At 63.5% G+C, this 25977-nt stretch overlaps 1 protein-coding gene across 4 annotated transcripts in view; it reads right to left on the reverse strand.

Moving 5' to 3' along the window:
* Positions 1–25977, reverse strand: part of CBFA2T3 (CBFA2/RUNX1 partner transcriptional co-repressor 3) — an 83558-nt gene that overhangs the window by 29947 nt on the left and 27634 nt on the right. The window contains exon 1 of one of the 4 annotated variants that reach the window (XM_032613877.1): positions 25231–25357. The exons of 2 other annotated variants lie outside the window; for them this stretch is intronic. The gene's annotated coding sequence lies outside the window, so the exon portion shown is untranslated. Of the gene's footprint in view, positions 1–24148; positions 24497–25230; positions 25358–25977 lie in introns of those variants that run through there. One more of the 4 variants, XM_032613876.1, reaches the window with a different exon arrangement.

Genomic DNA, 25977 nt, shown 5'->3' on the forward strand with positions numbered 1-25977 from the left:
GATTCACCTCCTTCGAGGCCACTGACCACTGCACACTGGCTGCTGTGGGGCCTGGGCAAGGTGGGACAGACCCACTGCCAGCGCGCAGAGGGGGCGGCGGGACAGCGGGGGCAGACACCTCTGCTTAGGTAGCTCCTGCCCCCAGAATGCCCTCCCCTCCCCTCAAGGCTTCCCGGAGGGTGGGTGGGGGGTTTCTCTCCTAGACCCTGGGGGTCTCGAGCAAGCCGGGCAACCGCCTGAGGGCTAACGTCCTGGAGCAGGAAGAGGGGCACATGGACCCTCCCAGAGCCTCCCACTGGGCGCGTGTGGGACAAACAAGGGAAAAGCTAGGCCTGCACCCCAGGAAGCAGCCGTGTCTCAGAGGGGCCTGTGACCCCGCCGGACGGGGCTCTCAGGCAGAGGCGGAGGGACTCGGGGGGCTCCAAGGACATGGGGTGACCCCTCACATCAAGATGGGCGGGTTTGACCAGGAGGCTGACCCCTCCCCACCCCCTCCAAGGCCAAGGTCAGGGGACGGCTTGTCTTTGATCCCCAATGCTCTGCAAAGCAACGCGAGTTCTGGGGGGCGGGCAGCCCTAATGACTCCCAGGAGCTGGAACTTGGGCCGCTTCCCACATCTGGTTTCAATCAAGGTCTCCGCCGACCGACGAAGCAGTAATAATATACACAAGGATTAGTATCTTCCCTCCCTTGGTCTGGGCGGCCCTCCCGCCCCCCGCTGGCGCTCCAGCCACGTCCCTTGGATCCTCCCGCGTGGCCCTTCCCGGTCCTGGGGTCTGACCGGGAGGGCTGTTCCTCTGTGCATTGCTGCCGCCGCCGCCCTTCCCGCCGCAGAGCGCTTAGCCACCCCGGCCGGCCTGCCTCCAGGGACCCTGTGACCACCGGGCCTGTGGGTGACAACAAGGTCACCCGTTGCCATGGCAACAATACTGGGCCGGGAGCCAGGAAACCTGGGTCCCCCATCCTGCTCTGTGACCGACTAACTGTGGTTTGTTTGTTTTTTTTTTTTTTTTTTTTGCGGTACGCGGGCCTCTCACTGCTGTGTCCTCTCCCGTTGCGGAGCACAGGCTCCGGACGCGCAGGCTCAGCGGCCATGGCTCACGGGCCCAGCCGCTCCGCGGCATGTGGGATCTTCCCGGACCGGGGCACGAACCCACGTCCCCTGCATCGGCAGGCGGACTCTCAACCACTGCACCACCAGGGAAGCCCCGACTAACTGTGAATCCATAAAATCACCCCAGTGTGGCTCTGGGCCTCGGTATACCCATCGGTAATATGGGCCCGTAACTCCCTCTTCTCAGGTCGGGGGTGGTCTTAGAAAAGGAAGCGTAAGGAGCAAGGCCACTGTGGCTCCGGTGTCGGGGAGGTTCCAGGTGGCCTCCCTCCACCCCTGTCTCAGCCTCTCGGCCGGAGTGTCAGCGGTTTTTCTACCTGAGGCCTCGGTTTTCTCACCTGTGAGATGGGGATGAGAGCAGAGCCGCCCCGTAGAGGCTTGGAGGGACGGGACATGCTCAGCCAGAGGCGCCTTCTAAAGGCCCGTGGGCCTGGGCACCAGGCGGGGGCACAGCTCTGATTTTAAACGGGCTCCCTTTTTCTGGGAGCTGCGTATGTGCCTGGGTGCCAAGACCCCCTCATCCTGACAGAGCCCTGATGTGTAAGACCCGAGTTACAGATGGGGAAACTGAGGCACCGGGCGCGTGCCCGGGGTCACACGGCCATAATGCAGCAGATCCCACACGTGCAGCCCTCTGGCTGACGACCCTGCTGGTCGCAGGAAGGGTCCCTCACTGTGGACCCTCGGAGCCTGCCCAGAGGGGTGGTGGTGAGCCTCTGTCTGGGGGTGGGGTGGAGGGTCCACAAGAGAATGTCCTGCTACTCAGGGCAGCCCCTCACAGCCTCAGAGGGGGCACTGCGGTGGCCAGGCTGCCCCCCAATCAGCAGGGGCTCATGAATCCCACTGGTGCTGAGAGGAAACCCGTCTGCTTGGACGGGAGTTTCCCTTCTACCACCGAGATGCTGTGAAATTGGGCCAGACACAATCTCCCCACTGTGCTCCAGCCCAGGGGTCACCTCAGGAGCGGTCCAATCTCCCCTTTGTTCTGGCTGCGCGCCTCCAGGCTGGGAGAACCCCGTCCCAGTTACTCCTGTGCGGCCGCAGGGCCTCCGCACCTGCTGGGACGCCCCCCACGTCCACACAAGGCTGCCTCCTCATCCTCACTCAGGATTGGCTCCCAATGTCCCCCCTTAAAGGAGCCCTCCTAGCCCCCACCCCTGCCCTCCCCGCTGCATCACCCACTTTATCTCCTGTGGAGCACCTGTCAGCACCCGCAATGGTGGTCCGTGCGGTCCCCGTGTTCACCACCCCTCGCCCCAAGGACACGGGCCTCGTCTTTCCGTGCACTGCTAACCCCAGACCAGCACCGACGCCTGGTGGTCAGTAAGATGCTCCACAAAGGTGTGCCGGCTGACCTGTGAGAAACCCAGAGTGGCCCCGCCTGCCCTTCTGCTGCCTCGGCCCCCGGCCCAGCCCGTTCATGTTCACGTTTCGAGAGCTTGGTGGCTGTGGCCGGAGAGCCTGGGCGGAGCTTGGCTTGGGACCTGCCCCGCCCAGCGGCCCCAGCAGGTAGTGCCCCTGTGTGTGTGGGGGGGGCGGGGAACCGAGGAGCTGTTCTGAGCCTGCCCCACAGCAGTAAAGCTTGGTCGTGGCTGCCTAAGACACCTGCCACCTGCGGGGGTGGACGGATTGCAAAACGGCCTCAATTCTCGCGCCCCCCCGCCCACTCACACCCCTTGCAATGTGACTGCAGCTCTTTCCACCCAGAGATGGAGTCGATTTCCCTGCGCTTGGATCCGTGCTGGTCCTGGGAGTCGCTCTGGCCACTAGGATGCGGCAGAAGTGACGTCAGCCGGCTCTGAGCCGGACACCAGGCGGTCAGCTCCACTTGCTGTCCTGTTGAGCCTGCTGGAGGGGAAGGCTCACATGGGGCAGGGTCGGCCCAGCTGCCCCAGCTAGGGGTCCAGGCGCATGAGGGGCCCGGCCACACTCAGCAGAGCCAGGAGCAAGGCCAGCCAGGACCAGGACCTCACACATGAGCCGCCCAAAGACTATTAGCCAGATGAAGGCGGCTGTTTTAAGGCACTAAGTTTTGGGCGGTTTGTCACCCAGCAATAACTAACAGGTACACACTGGTACTTAGAACCACATTTTGGAGCTGGGAGGGCCCTTAGAGACCCAAGGATCAGATGTCACAGGGGCAGGTTCCAGCTGGACCAGGGTTCCTGCCCCTCTGCTCCCTGTTCTGGTGGAGACGTCTGGGCTCAGGTGAGCAGGCCACCCAACGGACCACGTCTGAGGACATCATCCGGCCCAGACAGCGACCCGCAAGGAAGCTCGCCACGGCACTGCTTGTGAGGGGGATGAGCCCCCAGACGACAGGTCAAACACATCCTCCACCAGGGGGACCCTACGGAGCCTGAGATCACACGGTGGGTACTTTCACTCAGGAAACCGCTTTTCTGTGCCCACAAGCCTGAAGCACTGCACACGCAAGGCACAGCGGTTTGCTCTGAGGCGGGGAATCCACGGAAGTGCAGACAGCCGGGCATCGGCAGCAAAGGACAAGAATACTCACTGGCCACTGTCACAGAGGCCCATCGATAGGTCAAGGGGCAGAGCCACACAGCAGAATACCACGCAGCAAGGACAAAGGACACGCGTAACCCCCGGCACCAGCACGGACAAGCGTCACCAACGTGAGGCTGAGTACATGACACCAGACCCCAAAGGGGACGGGCCACGCGATTCTACTTACATGAACTTCAGAAGCTGGCATTAGGGTCAGGGTGGTAGTCCTGCGACAGGCAGGGACGGGGAAGGGCTCGGGGCCTGGGGCAGGTCGGGGGACGTTGCCTGGTATCTGCACAGTCTGTGAACACTCCCACATACACTTTTCTGTGTGTGTGCTGTACTTCAAATACCCGATTACTAGCAAAAAGGGGGCCCCAGGATACCACCTAATAATAAGGAAAATCAAAAGAGGTGGAAACACGTGAAACTCCATCTCGTAAATAAACATACGTGCAGAAAAAGGACGAGAAACAAAAGGTGACCGTGGTTCCTGGTAGAAGGCTGGTCAGAGCCATTCTGTCCGTGTCTGTGTTTTCAAGAGGGGTCTGGGGGTTTGGTTGGAGCGAGGAGGCCAGAGCTGCCGCCAAGCGCAGATGCCCCAAACAAGGAGGGGGGCGAGACTTCCTTCTTGGACCAAGCCTGGGATGGTCACAGAGCCAAGTCCACGGCGCCCCGGCGCTGAGCGGAGTTCTGAGGCGGCGAGGGTGGAGAGCTCACAGCAGCTGGAATGGAAACCCTCCCTGCTCTCCGCCGGCCGCAAACGTGATCCAGATGTCCCCCGGCTCGCCCCGCGGCTGGCGTACAGAGGGAGCACATTCCTCGCCCAGCTGTCCGGGCTGCGCAGCCAAGAGCAGCTCCTGAGAGCTGAGGGGGAGGCGCCCGCCATCTGGGCCGCCTGCCGTGTGTGTGTGCGTGTTGCCGGGGGCCGTGGGAGGAAGGGTGCCCTCCTCTCCCAGCACCGGTCCTGGCACTCTGGGAGTCCCCTCCCGTCCACCCATGCGCACCTGCCCCCAAGGGGGAGTGGCTCAGCTGCAGGCTGGCACACTAGTTAGTGTGAACAGGCTGTGATGATAAACGTGGTGGTGCCTGGGCAGGCACGAGGGGTGTGGGCACGTGGATAGAGAGACACGAGTGGGTGAGCAGAAGGCGGGGGGATGGCGCTGTGACCCAAGCACGATGGACAGAGTCCCCTCCTGCGGCTCTCAGTGGTGGAGGCGATGGACACACAGGCCACCACACAAGGTTGCGCGGTAGCGGGGAAAAGCCCAGCTTTGGGGGCGGGCAGGCCGGCCTCCAGCCGTGACCTCGTCACTGGGGTGGCCTTGGCTGGGCCTCCTCCTCTGAGCCTTGGTTTCCCCAACTGCACACTTGGGCCGACGTCCCCGTGAGGACTAGCTGTGCGCCTGTACAGCCCAACACCCTGCTTTGCTCACACACACACCTGGCGGGGATGTGATGGGGTGGGGGACCCTGGCACCCCAGGAGCTGCGTCACCTGGTGGGGGAAGTCCTCCCGGAGCCCAGGACATCTACTCTGAGGCCTGAACAAAAGACGTGTCCCCCGAGGGCTGCGGCAGCACCTGGTAGAGGCTGCCGTGCAGTGTGCGCACGTGTGTGCGTTTCCTGGGGGGAGGGGCTGTGACCCCAAGGAAGACTGCAGGACACCGTGGAACAAAAGAGGATCTGATATGTACACGGAGAACCTCTAGAAGGAAACAAAAGCTGCCCCTGGGCAAAGGCAGCAAGGCCCCCTCCTCTCTGCCTCCCTCCTGGACCAGCCCCGCTTTTAAACCACCTCCTGATTTATTTTTAAACTGCCTGCCGCCCACCAGCATTGTGCCCCGCCCCCTCCGCCAGCTCTGAACGAAAGTGACAGTAACGTGAGCAACAGACAGACAATGACAAAGTGCCACTGAGCACATAAACAGAAGCCTTAGCCCAGATCCCTTATTTTAAAAAAGGAACTGACAAAACGCAAGCAACTCATTGGCCACAACACCCTCTGAGGATGGTCGGTGCCCAGGCTTGGGTGAAGCGGGAAGCCCTGCATCCGCGCAGGCACACCCGGACTGGGTGCGTCACTGGGAGAGGCAGGGGAGCCTTGAAGAAGAGGTGTATTGCACCTGTGCGATGTGCACAGCTGAAGCTGGGAGGGCGTCCTGGTGGAGCGCGCAGCTTGGCAAAAGCAGTGCGGTCGGAACTCCAGGAACAATCTAGTATCGAGTTCCACCTGTGCACGAAGGCGGACGGCAAGGCGGGGAGGCCGGAGGGTCTGGAAACCTAGGCCACGCGGTCGGGATACTCCCCTGCCGGCAACGAGGCGCCCCCGAGGCTTACCCGATTCCCAAGGCATTTTCGTTGCTTAAAAAACGTGCAGACCGGCTGCATATCACCTTGAACGCCCCAGAGGAATGTTGCCAAAATATAAAATAACAAGGCTGCTCCTGTGAATTAGGGACCGGCGGCTTACCCTGCACGCGCGGCCCATCGGGGGCGTCTCTCCAGAGTGCCACGTGATCCTCCCGCCAACCCCGACACAGAACGCCGCCCCTGGCCCGCGTGGCCCGCGAGTGGCGGGAGCCACCGATGCGGACGAGGGGGTGTGGCCCCAGGATGCTGCCCATGAGGCCCGAGGGATCCCAGGTGGTGACCTGCACCCGCTTCTAAGCAGGTTTAGAAGTCACCGCCCGCAGAGGTGGGGGCTGAGGAGGTGGTCTGGGCTGGCTTTGCTCCAAGGGCCGGGGTGTCTCCAGCTCTCACGCCCCACTTTCGCAAAGATGACCCGAGAGCTGGTTTGGCTGCTCTGCGGTGAGCGGCAGCCCGACATGGCGCTGCCCCCCGTGCCTGCTGCGGGAGCCCCTGTGGACCGGGACTGGGGTGGGGGCAGGCCTGTGGTCTCTCGCCCCACCCAGAGACAACCAACCCCGCTTCTGTGCCCTCTTGCTTCCTGGACGTGGAAGGCCCTGCCCAGGCCCCTCCCTGACCCACACACCCAGGGACGAAGCCGGGCCCACGAGAGACCCCACCACTGCGGGGGCAGCAGCCCTGGGCCCCAGGCCCTCCCGTCCTCCTGCCTCTGCCTTCATGGGGGAGGCTGGGGGCCACGGGAAAAGCTCACGCTTCCTCTGGCAGAGAACTCGGTAAAGACCGGAGGCGAGGTACCCTGGGGGCCTTACAGCTACAGCATTCTATCGTGGTCAAAGCTCATAGCACCGGGGAGGCCATCACTGCCTCCCTTCCCATATGCTCAGAGAGGTCCAGGTCTGCACCCGAGGTCACACAGCACTGGTGCAGGCTGGGCGCTCCTAAGGACACAACAGGCACGTCTGGCCCCAGCAGCTCTGTCTACGGCTCACCTCCTCAGATACCTGTGGTTAATTTTACAATTTAACGCCAGCCACGCCGGAGAGGCCTGGGGGCAGTGTGGCCTCATACCACCTCTTGGAGGGAGGCACCGGGCCCCAGCCTCTCTTTGCATCCTGGGTGCCATCTTCCCAGGACCCTTCTCCCTGATGGATTCCAAACAGCCCTTCGAGCCCTGGTCCGAGAAGATCCCACATGCCGCTGAGCAACTAAGCCCATGTGACACAACTGCTGAGCCCGTGAGCCACAACTACTGAGCCCACGAGCCACAACTACTGAGCCCGTGAGCCTAGAGCCCGTGATCCACAAGAGAAGCCACCGCAATGAGAAGCCCATGCACCGCAGCGAGGAGTGGCCCCTGCTCGCCACAACTAGAGAAAAGCCCGTGTGCAGCAACAAAGACCCAACACAGCCAGAAGTAAATAAATAAAATAAATTTAAAAAATAAGACGCAGAGTAATAACAAGTACAGGCAGCAGCCAGGCATACAGCAAGTGCCAAATTAGTGCCAACCTACAACAGGAGACACCCCGAGCCCTTGCTTTCTCGAAGGTGCTCCCCTGAGCCCTTGCTTTCTCGAAGGTGCTCCCCCGAGCCCTGCCGCGAGACGGAGGGACGCCGTGCCACACCACACGAAGGCAGGTGGAAAGGAAGCCTCCCCCTCCGCACCCAGAGGAGCCCCCAGCCTGGCAGGACGGTGTCCCCCTGCCACTTCCCAGCCCTGCCCCCCACCCTGCTGGGTGGTCTCCCCCCAGCCTGGCCCACCCAGCCTGGAGGCCAGAGCCCCCAGCGGGCCCTGGGGATGACACTAAGGGGACACTAAAGCCTTGTGGGGAGGCAACTCCGTGAGCCAGCGTCCACACAAGCTGGGAACAACCTCCTTTCACTGGATTTAAGGAAAACACAGTCCTCTGGAAGCAAACCTTTTAAACAGATGTTTCTTCTTGGCACGAACTTCCCGGGTGGGGCCTGCGCTCTCACACAGAGGCGCCGGGGAGACCAAGTGATTTCCATTCTTTTTAGGAAGGGGAGGAAAATATTTTTAAAAATGTGTTTTACAAGCCTGCCTTTGCCATTGTTTATGTAAACAGGTAAATTGTTTCCTGCCTCAATTAAAAACATCTGCCACATAAATGAATCCCAATTAACTCGTCCTGCTTTTAATTAGTCTGTTAATTACACGCAGGCAGCAGAAAGGATGCCTAGGAGTAGGCGAAGACGAGTGCGCGCCCTCCCCCCAGCCTGGCAAGGATCTGGGCTGTGTCTTGGCTCCTGGTGGATGAGCATGGCAGGGAGCTGGTGGCGCGGTGCCAGCCGGGATTCCCTGATCTGGGGCTGCCGGGTGGGCACCTCCTCCAGGGGCCCCTGGATGGGGTGGAGCCCCCTTCTACACCCCCTTCTGCCCTCCTCCCTCATCTCCTCCAGCCACCCCCCTCATCACTGGGGAGGAAGGAGGGACCTTAAGGGCGCCCCACTCACACCTCGGCCATATTTTGCTGGGGGAAGGAGGCGGCCGGGGAGTGGAGGCCTGTGCCTGGTCCAAGAAGGCCTGCCTGGGAGGGGCGGGGGGGAAGACAGCTCGGTCAGACGCTGCACCCTGAGCACCGGCCTGGCCGCCTCACGAGTGCCCCTCACCCGCCCCTCGCCTGCGCCCCTCCTCCTCCCCTCCTCCACAGCCTTCACCACGGTTTGTAATTTCTCACCCTCTTGTCTTGTGCCTGCTTCCCCAAAGCCCGGCCCAGGGCAGGAGGCGCCCAGTACACGCTCTGTGAGTGAGCCTCATCCAGGGAGGCTCACCCAGGAGATGTCATTATTCCCACTCAGGAGGCTCGGGAGGGCGGAAACCCCTCCAAGGTGTCACATGGTCACATCACCCCTCCGGAGGGGCTGGATTTGAACCCGGGGGAGCCCTGATTCCAGGGTGTATTGACAGCACGGAGTACATCACAGAGGCCAAGCTCGGGAGCCGACGCTGTCCCTGGGGGCTGGGCTGGCGGGGTCTCAAGCCACACGTCTGATGGGCCCCTGGGGTACCCCCTCCTTCCACACCCGGGTCTCTCCTTCCAGGGTGGGGGGCACATCCCGGCCTCCCACAGACACTCTCCCCACATCTCCCCCAGGTTCCCAGGGCTTACAGAAGCAGAAATGGTCAGAGCCCACCCAGCCAGAGCGGTCAGTGGGCTTCCACTCACACTCCAGGCCCATCAGGCAGGTGGGCACCAGAGCCGCTCAGCGAGAATGCTGCAGCTGAGGAAAAGGGAAAGATGCGTCCGACTGACGTGATGTCTGCCACGGGCATCGGAGTGGGCAGAGAATGATAAGCCATGTCTGCCACGGGCATCACAGGGAGCGGATGGACAGGTGCCCAGGATTCAGTCCACCTTTCACCCACAGTGCTCTAGAACAGTCTGCCTCTCCAACTGCCGGTGGGCACCTGCTCAGGAGGCTGGCTGCACCAGGCCTTCTCTGAGAGGTGGTGAACAGTCCACAAATGGACAGGCCAGAGGCCAGGGGCCAAGCCCTTCCAACACCGGGTCCCAGCTCGCAGGCCCCAGCTGGAATCCTGTCCCACCCTGGGAGAGGGCCAGTGCTAAGTAACCAACAATATATTAGCTCATTTAATCCTTCCAACAGCCCCGTGAGGTTTTCCTGCTATTTAATAATAACGTCGAAACATAAGACATGTTACTCCCCCCACCGTTTTACAGGTGCAACTCACACACAGAGGTTCAGTAACTGCTGGGCACACGGCTGGGGAGCGCTGGGGAGCGCAGGGGTGGGGCTCCACCCAACGACGCGGCTCCGCGTGTGCCCAGCCTGAGCGCACACAGCTGCCTGGACCCAACCCGCTCCTCTCCCAGACCAGCAGCGGGCTTCTGGGGGGAGCCACAGCCTTCGGGCTTGAGTCGGGCAGCCGTCCACCTTCTGGCCACAGCTATGAGTGGGTCCCTTCGCTTGGTTCAGCCTCAGCATTTTCCCCGGGAACTGGGGGACCCTCACCCTGCCTCGCGACACGGGTGCGAGGATTCTGGGGCTGTCCTGCCAGCCTCCCTGCATGTCTCCCCTTCCAGGCAGGCCACCAGGCTGAACTCCTGCACGTGGCTGGGAAGTTCCTTGAGCTGCTGGAGGCCAAGGCCAGCACGGGCCCAGGCCCACCTGCACGCTGTTGGCGCGCCTGCACCTCAGCCTCGCCGGGCGGGGGCCTCCTTCAGACCTTCTGCAGCGTGCTGTCCCTTCAACACCCGCCGGCCATCAACCTCACACGGGTCTGGGCCTTTCTCTGGGGTTTTTTGGCCAATTTGAGCCATAAGATGCATCTAACGGCAGCTCTGCACAGAGTGCTGGGGCAGCTGGGCCTGACGTGGGGAGCCCCGCGCTAGCTCACCCTGAGCACATCTCCATGCCCGGGGGGCTCTCCGAGCAGCGGCCAGGAAGGACAGCCGTCCCCAAGGCCCATCCTTCAGGCCAAGAGATATCTTGCTGGCAGCCTGCAGCCCCATGTGTTCCAGAGGGCCTGCCTGCTTGCGGGGAGGGACCCAGACTTGCTGGTCAGGACTTCAGATGGGCAGTGGCCACAGGGAAAGGACCACAGGGACCCTCGGGTCCCCCACGCCCCGGGTCTGAGGCAAGGGCTCATGATGACCCGAGTCAGAACAGGGACCCCGCACCCCAGAGGCCACGTCTGCAGCGGGAGGGCTGCACCCCGGGGTTTAAACCCCAGTGACCTCCTCTGTGTGTGGCTAGATGAAGCCACCCCCTTAGAGGTGACACAGGCCGGGGGTGGGCAGTTATAACAGAGGGACGGTCCTGCAGAATTGAGATGCCGCCGGCCAGCGGGCGCTCACTGGTCAAGTGCAAGGTTCAGAGTGTCCACATGCTACATCAGCCCCGAGGTGGAATCGCTGTGCTGCTTCCGAGGGGCACGGAGAGGGCAGGAGCCGGCCTGGGGTCACAGAGCGGCAGCCTCACCCGCCGGCCCTCAGTCCCCTGATCTGGAGAACAGGCCGTGTCCACAAAGGGCAGAGGATCTGTTTCCAGCCCCGCCTCCCCGCCTTGGACGGCACCGGGCGGGCAGATGGGCCGGCGCTGCTGCAGCCGCGGTGGCAGCTGCTCTGGGAGAGGGAGCAGGGAGCCGGCTCCACACCTCCCTCCTGGGCGGAAGCTTCTGGGTGTTCTGACTCATTCCACAGAACCTCCAGGAGAGCTGGGGGTGGGGCCCTGCTGAGTCAAAACAGCCCGGGGTTCTCTGTGGAGGGAGGAGCAGCTCTGCCGGGGCTGTGAGGCCACCCCCCCCCCCCGCCTGACAGCAGGGAAAGCCGAGGCCACCACTGGCCCCGGGGTCTCCCCTCTGACCCCGGGAGGCTCGGCCAGGCCTGTCGTGAGCCTCAGGGCATGTGGAATTGGGCGGCGCTTTACCTGGGGCTGCGCCCTCATCGCCCGGGTTCCCCTCAGGGTGGGCTTCCCAAGGCCGAGAAGTGGGGGGCCCCGATTGCGGCCAAGGCCGCGGGGCGCTCCCAGTCACGTGACACCCTCCCGCCCCGGTAGTGTGACCGTTTCCACGTGACCTTTTTTTAAAAGAGAGCTGCTAAGGAGGCCCCGGCGCCTTGGAGGGAACACCTGTGTCCGTAAGCCTCACCCCGACCGCCCCCCGCGGCCTGCAGGGCGGCCTCTGTGCGGACGGTGCTCCGTGCGGGTGTGTGGGACTCGCTCGCTTGCCCTTCCTGTGATCCGGGGACAGCCCACGTCAGGGCGGATGCTTTGAGCTCAGTGTGCTTCAGACCCACAATCGTCCAGCACAGCAAGCTTCCGGGGAGTGAGCGGGACAGACCCGAGGGGCAGCCCGGGCTCAGTTCCGGCCTGTTCCGGCTCCACAAACCTTCCCCGCGGCTGCAACGCCCTGAGGACGCCCGCGGGCCCTCCTGGTCTCTGAATGCCCATCTTCCGACCCTCTCCCAGCAGCGCAGGGCTCAGGGCGCAAGTGAGCTTCCCCCGCCTCCCTCTCGGCAGGCCTCGGGGCGGATGGAGAAGAAGCGCCTGCCTCAGCTTGAGCAGGAGGACAGGGCGAGTGCCGAAGCCGCCAGTCGTGGGGCCACAGCCTGACCCAGGAGGCCCGCGAGCCTGGGAAGGCGCAGCTCCACGCGGGCATCTCCCTCAGGGACAACTGGCCACTGCCGTGAGGTCATGAGGGTGGGGGGCAGGCAGACCCCAGGCGATGCCAGGGCTCCCATCAGATCAGCCCTGCGAGTGCTTCAGCGCAAAGCCTGGCGCACGGGGAGCTCATGGCTTTTCATGCCTTAGTATCGTTTCCGTTATATTTTCCGCCGGGCCACGCGGCACGTGGGATCTTAGTTCCCTGACCAGGGGTCGAATCCACACGCCCTGCCGAGGAGGCATGGAGTCTCAGCCACTAGACTCCCCCACCAGGGAAGTCCCCATGCCTCAGTGTGTATGCCACCACCTCCACCAGCAAAAGTCCTCAGTGCCCACCGGCGGTTCCCAGGCCGTGCTCCGCCCTTCTCGGCACTCCTCCCTCGTGTCTCTCCAGCCACAAGGCCACCTCGCTGGTCCTCAAATGTGCCAGGCACACTCGTGCCCCAGGGACTTCACACAGGCTGTTCCCTATGCCAGAGGGGCTGTGCCCTGGTGGCCTCCTGGCTCCCTCCCTTCCAGGCTTCAGCTCAATGTCACCTCATCAGAGAAGCTGGACCTGGCAAGGACAGCAACCTCCCCCCAGCCATAGGCCCTCCCCGCGGGCCCCGGTGGAGAAAATGTTCCTCGACCCCTTCATTTATTGTCCGTCTCTCCCCAAACAAGAGTAGCAGCCCCGCAAGGGCAGCGGTCCATCCTCTCGATTCTGGAACAGCGCCCGATGCGCGACAGGCCCTCAGGCACTAAACGAGCAAGCACCACCGAACCAACTACGTTTTAATCGACGGCTCGTCTCAGCTAAATGTCACCCAGCTCTGTGCCGGCGTGTCACAGCCGCTGGGCGTGGGCTGTGCCGGGTAGCAGTGACCCCCACCCTGGGGCCAGCCTCCTGGGCTTCGTCCAGGAAGGAAACAACGGCTGGAAAGCGGGGTCACGCTGGAGGGGGAGCCCTGATGAGCAGACGTGAGCGGAGGCAGGGGGCGGGGAAGCACCGCCTGGAGTCAGAACGCAAACGCCCAGCCCCCCCGAAGCTGGGGTCACGGTGGCTTTGGCCAGGCCCACCCACCGCCAGCATGCAGGGGGCTCAGAGGAGGAGTGAGGAACTGAAGCTCTGCTGCAGTTCGAGAGCTATGCTGTCGTCCAGTTTGGAGAGAAATGAAAAATCATCATCTCATGCACGCTGGCCAGGCCCTGGGTATTCAGATTCTGCCCTGTGTCCAGACAGGCTAGGGGAGGGGCCGGTGCCTCTGGGGGGGGAGGGTCCATCTGTCCTTCTCCAGGGGCCGCCCCAAGTGAGGTGGGAGCCGGGGTGCCCAGGGGGACAAGCTGTGTCAGCTGATGGCGGACAGGCATACCACGAGGTGCCAGCCTGCTCCTGGCTTTGCAGTGGCCCCAGAGGCCCCGGGCTCCCTGGCAGCTGGGAAGGAAAATGCTTAATCTCTCAGTGGTTCCCGGGACGGGGCCGTCTTGGCTGGGGAGACTGAAGCAGAGGTGTCCCGGAGTGATCTCCACCACCCTCCCCTCCTCCACCCCAGGCCCAGGTTCTGCAGGGTCCCAACCCCCAGGGGCCTGTCCTGACCCCCCCACCCTGAAACCTTCCGTAATTCTTCCTGCAGGAGGGGGGCTCCTCGCCACGCCACACAGGCTCCTTACACACGAGGAGTCCCCCATCCTGGGTGGCCAGAGGGAGAGTCTGAGGACATCACGAGGTGGAGACTGAGCGTCCCCGCCGGGCCCCGTCCAAACTCCCGACCCAGGAATCCTAGAGCCGGCACCTGCTGGTTCTATGCTATGGAACGAGGGGTGTTCTGGCCACGGCAGGCGGAGCTGGATGACTTCTCCACGAGCTCGCCTGTCCCAGCGAGTTGTTTCTGGGGCGTGCCCTCTCCTGCCTCTCAGCTGCCCCTGGAGTGAGCCCTCGAGACGCTGCCTTTTGGGAGCCAGCGGGGTAAGGTTGAGGTGGACGGCATGACCCTGGCTGCCTCCCCCCGTGGCCCCCACGCAGGCAGGACTCACGGCCCGACTCCAGGGCTGGAGAGCAGATGAGATAACTGTTTGTGGAACCAAATACAGCAACAGCTTGCAGGCAGGCGGGCCCTGCTGTTCAAACAGCCCTCTCCCAGCACCCGGCGAGGGCATCCCCGCAGCCGCGACCCTGGCATCGCCGCGCGCGAGATGGGGGCGCTCACAGATGACACACGTTCCTGATCCTCTGGGCCTCCTGGGTGTCAGGCTCCCGCCTGGGCTCTGGGGCAGCGGCGAACAGACAGACGGAAGTCCTGCCCTCACAGAGCTGACCTTCCAGGAGGGAGATGTGGTGCCGTGCAAAGAAGAGGCCCAGCGGGGAGGGGGAGGGGCGGCCGTGGGCACTCATGGCAGAGAGGACTGCTGGGCGGGACAGAGGGGGGCACTGGCAGCCACGTGTGAGGGTGAGGGGAGCACGCAAGCAGAGGGACCGGCTAGGCCCCGGTGTGCCGGGGAAACAGCAAGGCAGGCGGGTCAGGGCTATGTGGCCTTGAAGCCACCGCAGCAATTTGGGCAATCTGGCTCTGTCCCCGGAGGAGCCACCTCTGACTAGCTTTCCGGGGGCCTCTCCGGCTGCCACGTGGAGGCCCCAAACTGCCTCTCTGTGAGTGGGGGGAGGGCAAGGGTGAAGCCGGAGACCAGGTGCAGAATCTTGCTCGTGCCACGGACGCCGGACGCAGGTGCCAAGGAGACGAGGTAACTGTTTGCGGAACCAAATACAAGGACAGCTAAGGACAGCTTGCGGGCAGACGAGCCCTGCCGGCCCAACCACCCTCCAGGCTCCTGGCGGGGCATCCCCGACAGCCAGGAATCACCACTCCGCCCCGCCCCCGGGCCAGGGTGTGTCACCTGTGGAAGGCGACTCTGGGAAGCCGGGCGACCAGGGTGGGAGGCTCTTCTTGTGAATTCATCCCTCGAAACCTGGGGGACAGTGAGTTACACCGAGTGACCACTCGGCACAGCAGTTCCTGTCCCAGGAGTGAGCCCAAGAGAGCCGAAAACACACACACACCCAAAAACGTGTACACGAAGGTTCACAGCGCCTTAGTCACACTCGCCAAAGGCGGAAGCGGCCCAGCTGTCCATCAACTGGTGACGGACACACACAAGACGTGCAGATCCGCGCAGTCCAACCTCAGTTGTTAAAAAGGAATGAAGCACTGACATGTGTGACACGGACGAACCTCGCTGAGTGGCGGGAGGCAGTCATGTATCTGAAACTCCCAGAACGGGCAGGTCCACGGCCATGGAAAGCAGAGCAGTGGTTGCCAGGGGCTGGGGCACGGGGCGGTGGGGGTGGGAGTGAATACTGGTGGGTACGGGTCTCCTCTTTTCGGGGTGATGAGAACGTTTGGGAATTTCACGGTGGTGATGGTTGTACAACATCGTGAATGTGTTAAATGCCACCGAACCGCACACTTAAAAGTGGTTACACTGGTAAAGGTTATGTTGTGTATTTTACAATAAAAAAGAAACCCAGTGGGGAGACAGAGGCAGGCAGGACGCGACCCTGTCCTCCCCCCCCGTGGCCCATCTGTGTTGCTAACAGCCCAGGACTGGGGAGTCCAGGTGTGATGGGGACACGCTGCCCTCCCCGCTTGGCGGCCAGGGCCGGCCCACAGCAGCGCAAACTGGGAGGGTCATGGCCCTCTTCCCAGGCGCAAGGCTCTTGGTGACCTGGGGGTCCTAGCCCTACAAGTGGGCAGGAGGGTGGCTACCTTGCTGACCCCAACCCCGGCTCCCCTGGGGCTGGTGGTCCCAGGAAGGAAGATGGTGAGGCCTGGCCCCCCTGGCTAGTGACCCGCTACCTTCCAACACACGCCCCGCATCCGGAGGCATGCCCTTCGGGAGTCAGCAGGGACCCTGAGGACAGTCTGCCTAAACGACCTTGTGAACCCGGAGGGCTACTGTACTAAAGGCCCCTGTGATGTGAGGATTAGCAGCCGGAAAGGGGTTCGGGTGGCAACTGAAGGAACCTCAGCCGCTTTGAGAATCAGACAAAAGCCTTCGGAACGCGGGGCGTCGGCACAGGTCAAGCCCAGGACCGCGTGACCACCCTGACCCGTCCTCCCCTCCACCCCGAAGCCCCCAGGGCCGTACAAGCCCCGACAACTCCACCGACCCACCGGGGCCAGGAACTGTGCTGGTCCCTAACCAGGGATTTAACGATCACGACTGCAGAGATTCTGAAAAGGTTTCACATGAACAGAGAGGAAACCGAGGCTCCAAGAAACCATATAACGTGTTCCAGCCAAGGGCAAGCCTGTGGGCCGAGATTCCAGCTGGGCGCCTGACACCCTCAACGAGGCTCTCCCACAACAAAGCCAGGCACACGTGAAGTGACGGGCGTCCTGGGACAGTCCTTGTCTATGTGTGGTGACAGGCATTCTGGGACGGTCCATGTAGATGGTGGTGACAGGCGTCCTGTGACAGTCCTTGAAAATGGTGACAGGCGTCCTGTGACAGTCCTTGTCTATGTGTGGTGACAGGTATCCTGGGACAGTCCATGCAGGTGGTGGTGACAGGTGTCCTGGGACAGTCTAGGCTGGCTGCACAGCTCCCCTGAGTGCCCCCGGGGCTGCTGCCCTCAGGACAGTCGAGGGAGGTCACACATCCTTCTTCTGCCTGGTTTTCACAGCCTTGCACACACACTTACGTGCCCCGTGTGCACCCCCCACGTGCCCACTCACGCACAGGGCTCCCAAAGCAGGGTGAGGTCCACCATGGGCCCCGGAGTGAGCGGCTCCCCCTCCACCAGGGAACTCTCTGCAGCCCGGCCCCCTCCTCACCAAGCAGACGGAAGGGCAGTGAGCTGGGAAGCACACCTTTTCAGGCATAAGTGCCCTGGCTTCAGGCCGTTCTACCCACATGCTGACTGTGGGACAGAAGGGGCCTCTGCAGCCCATGCTGGGGGCTCGGGCTCGATGCGCAGAGGGGGCATGGTTCTCCTGGATGAGACCCACCCTCTTCGGTGCCCGTGTCTGCCCACATCTGTCCCCCAGGACCATCTTCTCAAAATGCAAACCTGACCAGCCCCGCACCCCACCCCACCCAGCCCAGCTCAAGGGGCTTTCCTGGGCCTCTGAGCCTCCAGGGATAAAGACCAGAGTCCCCTCCGGGTCCATCACGCCCCACAGTCCCCCGCCTGGCCCCGGCCCCCTGGCCTCCGTGTGGTCTGTCACCTCCGCAGGGTCATCCCCAACACATGCCTCACAAGGCCACACATCTGCACCCCCAGCACCGTCGCATCACAGCAGCCCTCGGTGCTGTGGCCACTTGAGAATTCCCTGTGCCCGCACCCTGCTCTGTCCGACGTGGCGGCCACCAGCCAGCCAACGTGGTTGCTCAGAACTCAGAGTAGTGTAAAACACACGTGGAATTGCAAAGTTGTTTTGCTTTTTTAAAAAATTTTATTTATCTTTGGCTGTGTCAGGTCTTCGTTGCTGTGCGCGGGCTTTCTCTACTTGTGGCGAGCGGGGGCTACTCTTCATTGCGGTGTGTGGGCTTCTCATTGCGGTGGCTTCTCTTGTTGTGGAGCACAGGCTCTTGGCGCGTGGGCTTCAGTAGTTGTGGCACGTGGGCTTCAGTAGTTGTGGCTCGCGGGCTCTAGAGCGCAGGCTCAGTAGTTGTGGCGCACGGGCTTAGTTGCTCCATGGCATGTCGGATCTTCCCGGACCAGGGATAGAACCCATGTCCCCTGCATTGGCAGGCGGATTTTTATCCACTGCACCACCAGGGAAGTCCCTCAAAGTCTTTTTTAAAAAAGATCTCAATAATTGAAAAAGAACAATTGCCTGTAGAAATGACAGCATTTTGGATCTATTGGGTTAAATAACATACATCACTAAAGTTACGTGGGCTTCCTTTTCCTTTTTCCCTTTTCTCGTTGCGGCCACAATCCTAACAGACACAGTCTGCTCTGCTTGTGGGTGCTGGGTGCAGGCTGGGCTCACCAGGCTGTGGGGGCCAACGCGTCCTGGGAGAAGCCGTCATTCACAGCATCTCCTGTGGGACACGGCTTCGGGTGTCCCAGAGGGCACATGGCATGTCCCACCCTCTAACAGCTACTCGGATCACAAACCGAGCAAACTCCAAACTTCCGTGAGGTCTCCGAATAGTCCAAAGAGACGCCAGCACGTAGAGAGGCCATCTCAGGGCTCCGCCCACACACGATCGGACCCCGGGGAGTCAGCTACGCAAAGAGCTCGTGAGGCGATGAGATTGACGGCTGGCGGGCCACGTGGAGAGGGTCTCAGCCAGACCCCCGACCCTGAGCCTTCACAAGCGGGGATCTTCCCCAGGTAAAAGCAACGCCTGTAGTGCTGTCCAGTCCGTACTCCAAGGCGCGTGGCAGATGGGGTCACAGCAAGGCGGTGTCGTCCTGTCCCCTGCCTGTGGACAGGCACCTGGTGGGGCGAGCACGGCTGCTCGTCAAGGGAGTGGATAGGAACGCGTACCCTGTACTCTCCTGCCCAGATGTCCTCTACGACAGCAGAAGGACCTCTCTGCCAGGACTATGGCCACCCCCGCCGTCCACGTCCGCGCTGCCAGCACAGCCTGGTGTGCAAGTGTCAGCACACAAACACCTGCCCTTCCCTCCGCCCTGTGCACAGCCAGCTCAGACACGGAATGCTGCCGTCTGTGCTCTGCCCGGGGCAGGGGTGGCCCGTGCCCCACTCTGACTTCTCAGGGGCAGGGAGGTCGGAGGAAAGGTCTCCTGTGTTTACTGCGCTCACGAGTCCAGGCTGGGCTGGGTGGGCTCGGGAAGCCCAAGGCCCAGGGAGAAGTTGCACCAGCTGTTGGGGGAACCAGGTGTGGCGGAAACACAGAGGCACTGGACTCAGATGACCTGGGCTTGTGAGCTGGAATCCCACCTCTGCCACCGAGGTGGGATGTGATGACGCTACTGGATGTGATGACGCCAGCCCCAGTTTCCCTCTGTGAGCTGGGAGGGGAGCGGAGCATGGGGGTGTAGGGCACACAGCCCCGGTCCCTGGCTCTGAGCTAGCTGCGTCCCCAGCGTGGGGAGGCGGGTCAGCAGGTGTGGGGGCCTGGGCTGCGCTGGATCACCCCAGTTTGGGCAGGAGGACGCAGGCGCAGGCTGGGAATCAGAGAAACAGGGCGTGACTGCAGAGCTGTGGCAGCACTGGCACTGAGTGTCCCCCAGAGAGGGGCTGTGACAGCCAGGTCTAGAGCCATCAATCAGCCAGATACACCTGACCTTTCACCCCTCATTACGACCCAAAGAGGGAGGAGCCAGTGCGACAGTATTTTGCATTGAAATAGACTCAGAGAGGGTGAGCGATGTGCTGCCGGTCACACAGTGACCAGGAGGGGAATCGGGATTCAAATCTCAGCAGTGGGGCTCAGAGAGGCCAGGGTGGTGCCCCTTCCCCTCCACACAGCCTGGGTGAACAAGACAGAGGCTCCCCAAGCTGGGGGGGGGGCTGTGGCCTCCTCTGGTCCTAACGACCCTCCAGACTCTCAACACGCCCCCCGCCTGCCTGTAAGGGGGGCCACAGCAGCTGGAGGGCTTTCCTTTCCTGCCGTGGCTTCACCCTGGCTTTCTTGGGTGCTCCTGGGTCGGGACCACAGGGTGAGTACTTCCCCGTGGGTCCCGCACATGGCCCAGGGCTGTCAGGTACACAAGGAGACCTCCGGACCTGCCCCGGCAGCTGCGGCTCCTGCCCTGCCCCCACTGCGGACTTTTCTCTGCCCAAGTAAACAGAAGGCGCCCAGTGCCGGACGTCCTCCCAAACCTCCTCCTGCCACGTCCACCACGCTCTGGCCTCAGGGGCAGTGGGAGGTCCAAGCACCCAGGTTCCGGGAGGCTGGAGGCGGGTGTGGACAGTAAGCAGGATGGACACCGGACGCCAAGAGCGTGCGGGTGGTCAGCCGAGCGGGACTGCGGGCACCCCGGCCCCAAGAGAAGGTTTCCTCGTTGCAGCCAAAAGCATCTCTGCTTTCCTTCCCACCGACACTTGGCTGCCGGTGCAGTCGCCGGGGTGCAAAGAGCCCAAGTCCTGACTTGTTTTATTGCCGCAGGAAACCGCTGCACACGGTGCGTCCGTCGGAGGCTCCGCTCAGCCGCGCACCGAGTGCCCCGGGTATGCCGTGAACTCAGACGCGGGAACCAGGAACCCACTATTCCTCACTTTCCTTATCCTGAGTTTCCATCCCTAGCGCCAGGCCTCCGCCTGGCTCTTTCCACGGAGGTTACGAGGGTGACATCCTGCCCAGGAGCCTGTTTACAGATGCCAAGCCCGTGCTGGCATCTGTGTGCTTGGCTTAGGGGCCCCGCCCTCCGCACTGCCTCATCTGGGCCCCCACGGAGCAGGGTTCCGGCCTCAGAACCGTGGCAGCAGAAGCACGCCTGCTCCTTTTTTGCCCAGAAGTCTGGTGGCACGATGCCCAGAAAGGATTTGGAGGTGTGTCCAACCGTCTTGGAGCCTGACCCGCAGCGTGGTGCCCGCGCAGCCTGGCCTGGACCCGGAGACCCACGCCTCTAGGAGCTGTGATCTCTTGCAAAAAAGGAGGCTCCACCAACCAACCCCTCTGAGCTCCCCCCTCCCCGCGAGCCTGGGCCCTCAAAGGCCACACCCCAGACGGACACCCACCAATCGCGAGCTACCAGCCTCCTCCTGCCCCTCCCTCGGATGCAGACGGACGCAGAGGCTCCAGGTGGGGGGACATGGGAATCTGTCAGGGGCTCTAAGGAAGCATGCCTGCAGGCCCCACGCTGGCCCTCCGGAGTCAGAACTTGGCGGAAAGCTCAAGGGGCCTGTCCACCCTCTGGTGGACCTCTCCCGGCCTCAGTGTCCCCGTCTGGAGAATGGGACAGCGAGGGTGCCCACCTTCAGGGTTGTCCTGAGGTCACACGAGAGGAAACAGCCTGCCATCGGGGTGTGAGCTGCTGTTGGTGCTGCGTTACGACCACTCTACCCCCGGCCTGGATGACTACCTGTCCAGCAGTGCAGCGATGCGTGACAGGCACCTTCCAGAGCCAGTACGGTCCAGTAAGTGCAACAGTGGCCGCAGTCCCACGTTTACAAGTTACAGAGTTCAGGCCGCCCCACCCGGGTCTGGGAGGTGACACCGGCCGCCCAACAGCGATGCGAGCGTTCTAACAGACAACGTCCAGCGGCTTCCAGAGGGCCTCGAGTGACAATGACCACCCCTCCCCTGTCCAGTGTGGTGGCACAGGGTAGGGGGCTGGCCTTGGGCCTCTGTGACCCAGACACGGCAGAGGTGCTCACCTTCCCCGGCCCTGATCCCAGGTGGCCCCCAGCCCCAGGTGGTGCCCTGGATGTCAGTTACAACTGTGCCCCACGAGCCTGAGACTGTGTCCAGGTGAGGGTTCCGACATCTGGGGCGTTAACCCCCCCTTAGCACCCAGCAGTCACCACCAGCACCCCCAGGTGTGGAAGGAACCCTGACAGGTGGGCCGGGGACCAGGGCTACAGACACAGGGAGGCCAAGGCAGCTGCTGTCTGGATGGGGGTGGGGCACCCAGGCTCCCCTCATGGAATCGACAGCCCATACCTCCCCCGGCGGGCGTCTGTGAAACGGGGAAAGTCCCACCGCCCCGCAGGCTGTCCCGCAGACTCAGGCGGTGAGTGTGAGCGCTGAGCCTGGCTGGGCAACGCATGCCTGGGCCCCAGGCTGACTCGTGCTGGCGGCCGGACAGACCACACGCGGTGAGAGCTGGGCCACGGAAACGCCAGTTCCCGCCCCCAGAGCACCGCTCATTAAGCACCTACTGTGTGCTAGCTCTTCACCTCGCCCGCGTTCCGGATTCTGAGCACACACGTGTGCACACACATGCACACACTGACTGGCAAGGGAATTCAGAAGAACTGAATTCAACCACCACCCTGCAGGTCCTGCAGGAGGCAGGCAAGTGGCTGGAAGGGGGAGGGCGCCGAGAGCTCCAGGGCACTTCCAGGTGGCAGGGAGATGCCTCCCCCGACACCAGCCTCCCCTGCTGCCCGGAGACCAGTGCGCAAAGCCGCCCCCCTACAGCAGCCTCGTGGGCTTGGATCTTGTGGATTAGTGACCCAGCCTGCCGGCGTCTCCAGATCCTTACGTAGGAAGGAAAATTAATTTCTTCCAGTTATGCAGAAATGAAAATATGTGAACCCAAATCAGAGAGATTTCCTGGAGGTGGTAACTCATTATGCGGATCACCTGGTGACAGAGGAAGGGCTGGTGGGTGGCCCAGAGCAGCCCCAGAGGGTCCTGGAGGAAGATGTCCACCCCACATCCTCCAGCTCGCCAGCCCGGGGACCCTGGGTGGGCCTGTGAGCAACCGGGTACCACGTCCCTTCCCCCGCATCACACACAGATCAAGGCAACTCCAGAGAGAGCCGGATTCCGACAGAAAATTGGTCCTCATGTGATGTCCCCTCCCACCCAGAGTCCGCCTAGCTCTCGGGAGCCCCAGGCACCACATCTGCTCCTCTGCTCAGCGCCCCTACCCTCCTCTTCCCTCGCATCGTATGAGGGTGGCCCGGCAACAGAGCCCCACGCAGCCGGGCTCTTTAGGGACCAGGCTGTCAGCTGCACAGAAGAGAGAACAGAACCCCCTGCCTCTCTGGGACCCCCATGCAGAGGGTGGGAGGTGGGGTGACACAGCGAGACCACAGTGCCCATCACAGTGCCAGCCCTCTATGAGTGTGCCCTGCCCCTGCCCCTGAAAAGATGCGGGGGGCTTCCTGGCGTCCAGGGCAGGCAAGAGCTAACCCCCCCAGGGGCCCAACCTCAAGAAGTTTCTCAAAACTTGCGGCAACTTGGGAGAGCGACGAGGGACACAGAATAGCTGCCCTCCCTCTGTCCCCGGCCAGCCCCTGTCCTCTGAAGGCGGCCGCCCTGGGAACCTCCTGTTTCTGGGTCCAGGGGAGGAAACACACGCCCAGTTAGACATAATGATTTGGTGTCCTGGCCACTAGTCAAAGTCAGGGCCTGATGGTTGCTCAGATCATCCCCCCACAGGAGCACAAGATCTCTATTCTCAAAGGAAATATGTTTCTCCCTGGTCTCTGCAACAGGCCAGAGATCGGCCAGCCTCAGCCCAAATCGTGGGGAATACAGTTACTCTGGGGGGGGGGACTGGCAGGGGTCTCCACTCCTACAGGGTTCTGAGCACACACACAGTTCCCGGGGGCCGGAAGGCAGAACAGCCTGGGGCTGTGTGTTCAGAGCCCGGTGGCTCCGAGTGTGGCTTGCCACCAGCCCCGCCGCCTTCTGCTCCGCGTAAGCCCGTCTAGGGCTGAATTTCCAGCCATCTGTCCCTCCACGTCGGCTCACACCTCCCTCTCCGCCGTTCCCACAGCCTGGCTCCCAGCCTGCCCAACATGCAGATGGACGCTTCCCAAAGCGTGTGAGCAGAATCGCTGCCACGGGGCTGCGCCCGAGGCCCCGGAGCTGTCAGGATCCAGCGGATGCTGTTCAAGACCTTCTCCCCAGCCACGGGGAGTGGGGCAGGACCCACCCCCCCAGGACTTCACCCCTAAAAATGTTTAACGGCTCCTGCGCTGGGAGGCATGTCCAGGAACCAAAACAAGAGGGGGAGGGGCTAGAAGGAGCTCTGGCCCTCCCCAGCATGGCCACAGGCACCTCCATCTGTCCTAGGGTCACCCTCTCTGCCCCCCAACCAGTCCCCTGTCACATGGCCCGAGGCCTCTTTGTCGGGAAGCGCGGGCACCGCAGGGGAACCCGCAGGACTCCCCACCTTCCGCACGCAGGTCCCACCTTAGGTCTGACCACACCCCCAGCAGGTCAAGCGCCCGCTCACCTTGGGGGTGGTCAGTGGGCGGGCGCTGACTGGGCTGGCCCCACCCCGCTGTGGGCTCCAACTTTGCAAAGTGGGGAGAGGGGGCCTCGGGAGGCCCACGCACTCTGCCTGGCTGCAGGGAGACCCTAGGACAGCAGCCGCGGGCGGAGTCGGGTGACAGCGCGGCAGAACGCGGACGGGCGGGACACTTACGGTCCGGGGGTCCGGCGGACGGGAGGCGATTGCACTCTCGCGACCCGGCTCCTGAAGTGGCTTTTCTTTCGAACTCGGTCCCTGCCTCCGTAACTTGGGGGCAATCCGCGCGCTGTCTTCTCGCGCCGGCCGCGCTCAGGCGCGAGACGGGGCCGGGGCGCGCAGGGCGGCTGCCCGGGCCATGCCCAGTCGCGTTCCGGGCCGCTCACTCCGCCCGCCGGCCGCCCGCGCGGGAACAAAGCGCGCACGTCGCCCCGGGCGGTCTCCGGCCTCCGCGGCCCGCGCCCGGTCCAGCCGCCGCGCCTTTGGCTCGCGGGCGCCGGCTCCGGCTGCCGCGCGCTCGCCCGAGCGTCTCACGGGGCCCCGCGGCCCCCGCCCCGCGCGCCCCGCCTCCGCCTCCTGCCCCTCGTCGCCGCCGCCGCCGCCGCTGCGCCACCTGCCTCCCGCTCGGCGCCCATCGCGCTCAGCTCCGCCCCGGGGCGCCGGGCTCCGTGCGGGGTCGGCGCGGGAGAGTGGCTCCGCCCGCCGCCGCCCAACGCCGAGGGCCGCCCCCGCCGTCCCGGCCACTCGGGCAGTCGCGGACCCCGGGGCGCGTCCTGAGAACTCGGCCGAGGGCGCGGGCCAGCCTTGGGGGCCGCAAGCTCTAGGGCGCAGCCGGCGGCCGGGAGCGCGGGTGCGAGTGTGGGGGCTGCGCGGGCGGAATGCGGGTGCGCGGGGTGCCGGGGTGGGAGAGCGGCTGCTGTAGAGAGAGAGACGCGCGCCGCTCAGTAGGGAGGGATGTCCGTGAGGGGAGCGCAGGGTGCCGCGAAGCGAGGAGCGCGGAGAGTGTGGGAGCGCGGGATGTCGTGGTGGGGGTGTCGGGGGTGTCGCGGGTGCCGCGGGGGTGGCAGTGTGGGTGCCGTGGGCCGGGAGCGCGGGCTGACGTGGGGATAGCCGTGAGGGTGCCGTGCAGGGAGCTCGAGTGGCGCGCTCGGCGGGCCCCTAGCCCGCGCCCACCCCCGCCGCCGCCTCCGCCTCCGCAGGCCGCGCCCTGGGCGGGCGGGTGGGGGCCTGGAGCTGAGCGCGCCGCCGCGCACACCCACCTCGGAGCAGTCGGCGGGCGCCCGCCTCGCAGTTTTACAGCCGCAGCGTCTGGCGTCCCGGCGGGAGGCGAGCGGCAGGCGTCCCTCCTCCGGCCGCCGCGCCCCCCCCGCCCGCCGCCTGCCGCCCGCCGCCTGCCGCCTGCCGCGTGGGCCGGGCCGGGCCGGGGCCGCCTCCGCGCTCAGCCGGCAGGGGGCGCCCTCCCGCCGCGCCCCGCACCGCGCGCCCTGGTGGCCTATGCCCCACGCTGACCGAGTTACGGAGCGGCGTGCGGGGGGCGCAGGATTCCCGCTCACAGCTTCTGGCCTGGGGCGTTTGCGTGTGCTCTGCATTTGTCTGCGTCCCATTCGTTTAATGTCACCCTGCAGGAACGCCCAAGCCGCTGCCCTGGCCTCTGTGCGCCCCGCTTCTCCTTGCCTGCAGCCCTCGCCCTACCTCCCTACCCGCGCCCACTTTGCCTCTTTCCCTAAAGTGCTTTGCGGCATATCTGGTGCATTTGCCCGGTTAGTACATTTTAGCAAAATCGGTGCCTTTTCCCTTCCTTCTTCCTCCAACAGACACAGACTGTTTCTTAGAGACAAGCTGGGGTCCCAAGGTCACGGTCTTAAGAGACAGAGGGGCCAGAACTTCAGAACACTACAGCCCTGGTTTGCATCTCATTTGGCATAAATCTGCATGCGAAGTTCCAAGTTCCCCAATTCCCAAATACAAAAATACAGCAATGTGCCAAAAAATATCCTTCTTCCTGA

Source organism: Phocoena sinus, chromosome 19 (genome assembly GCF_008692025.1).
Source record: "Phocoena sinus isolate mPhoSin1 chromosome 19, mPhoSin1.pri, whole genome shotgun sequence".
NCBI lineage: Eukaryota > Metazoa > Chordata > Mammalia > Artiodactyla > Phocoenidae > Phocoena > Phocoena sinus.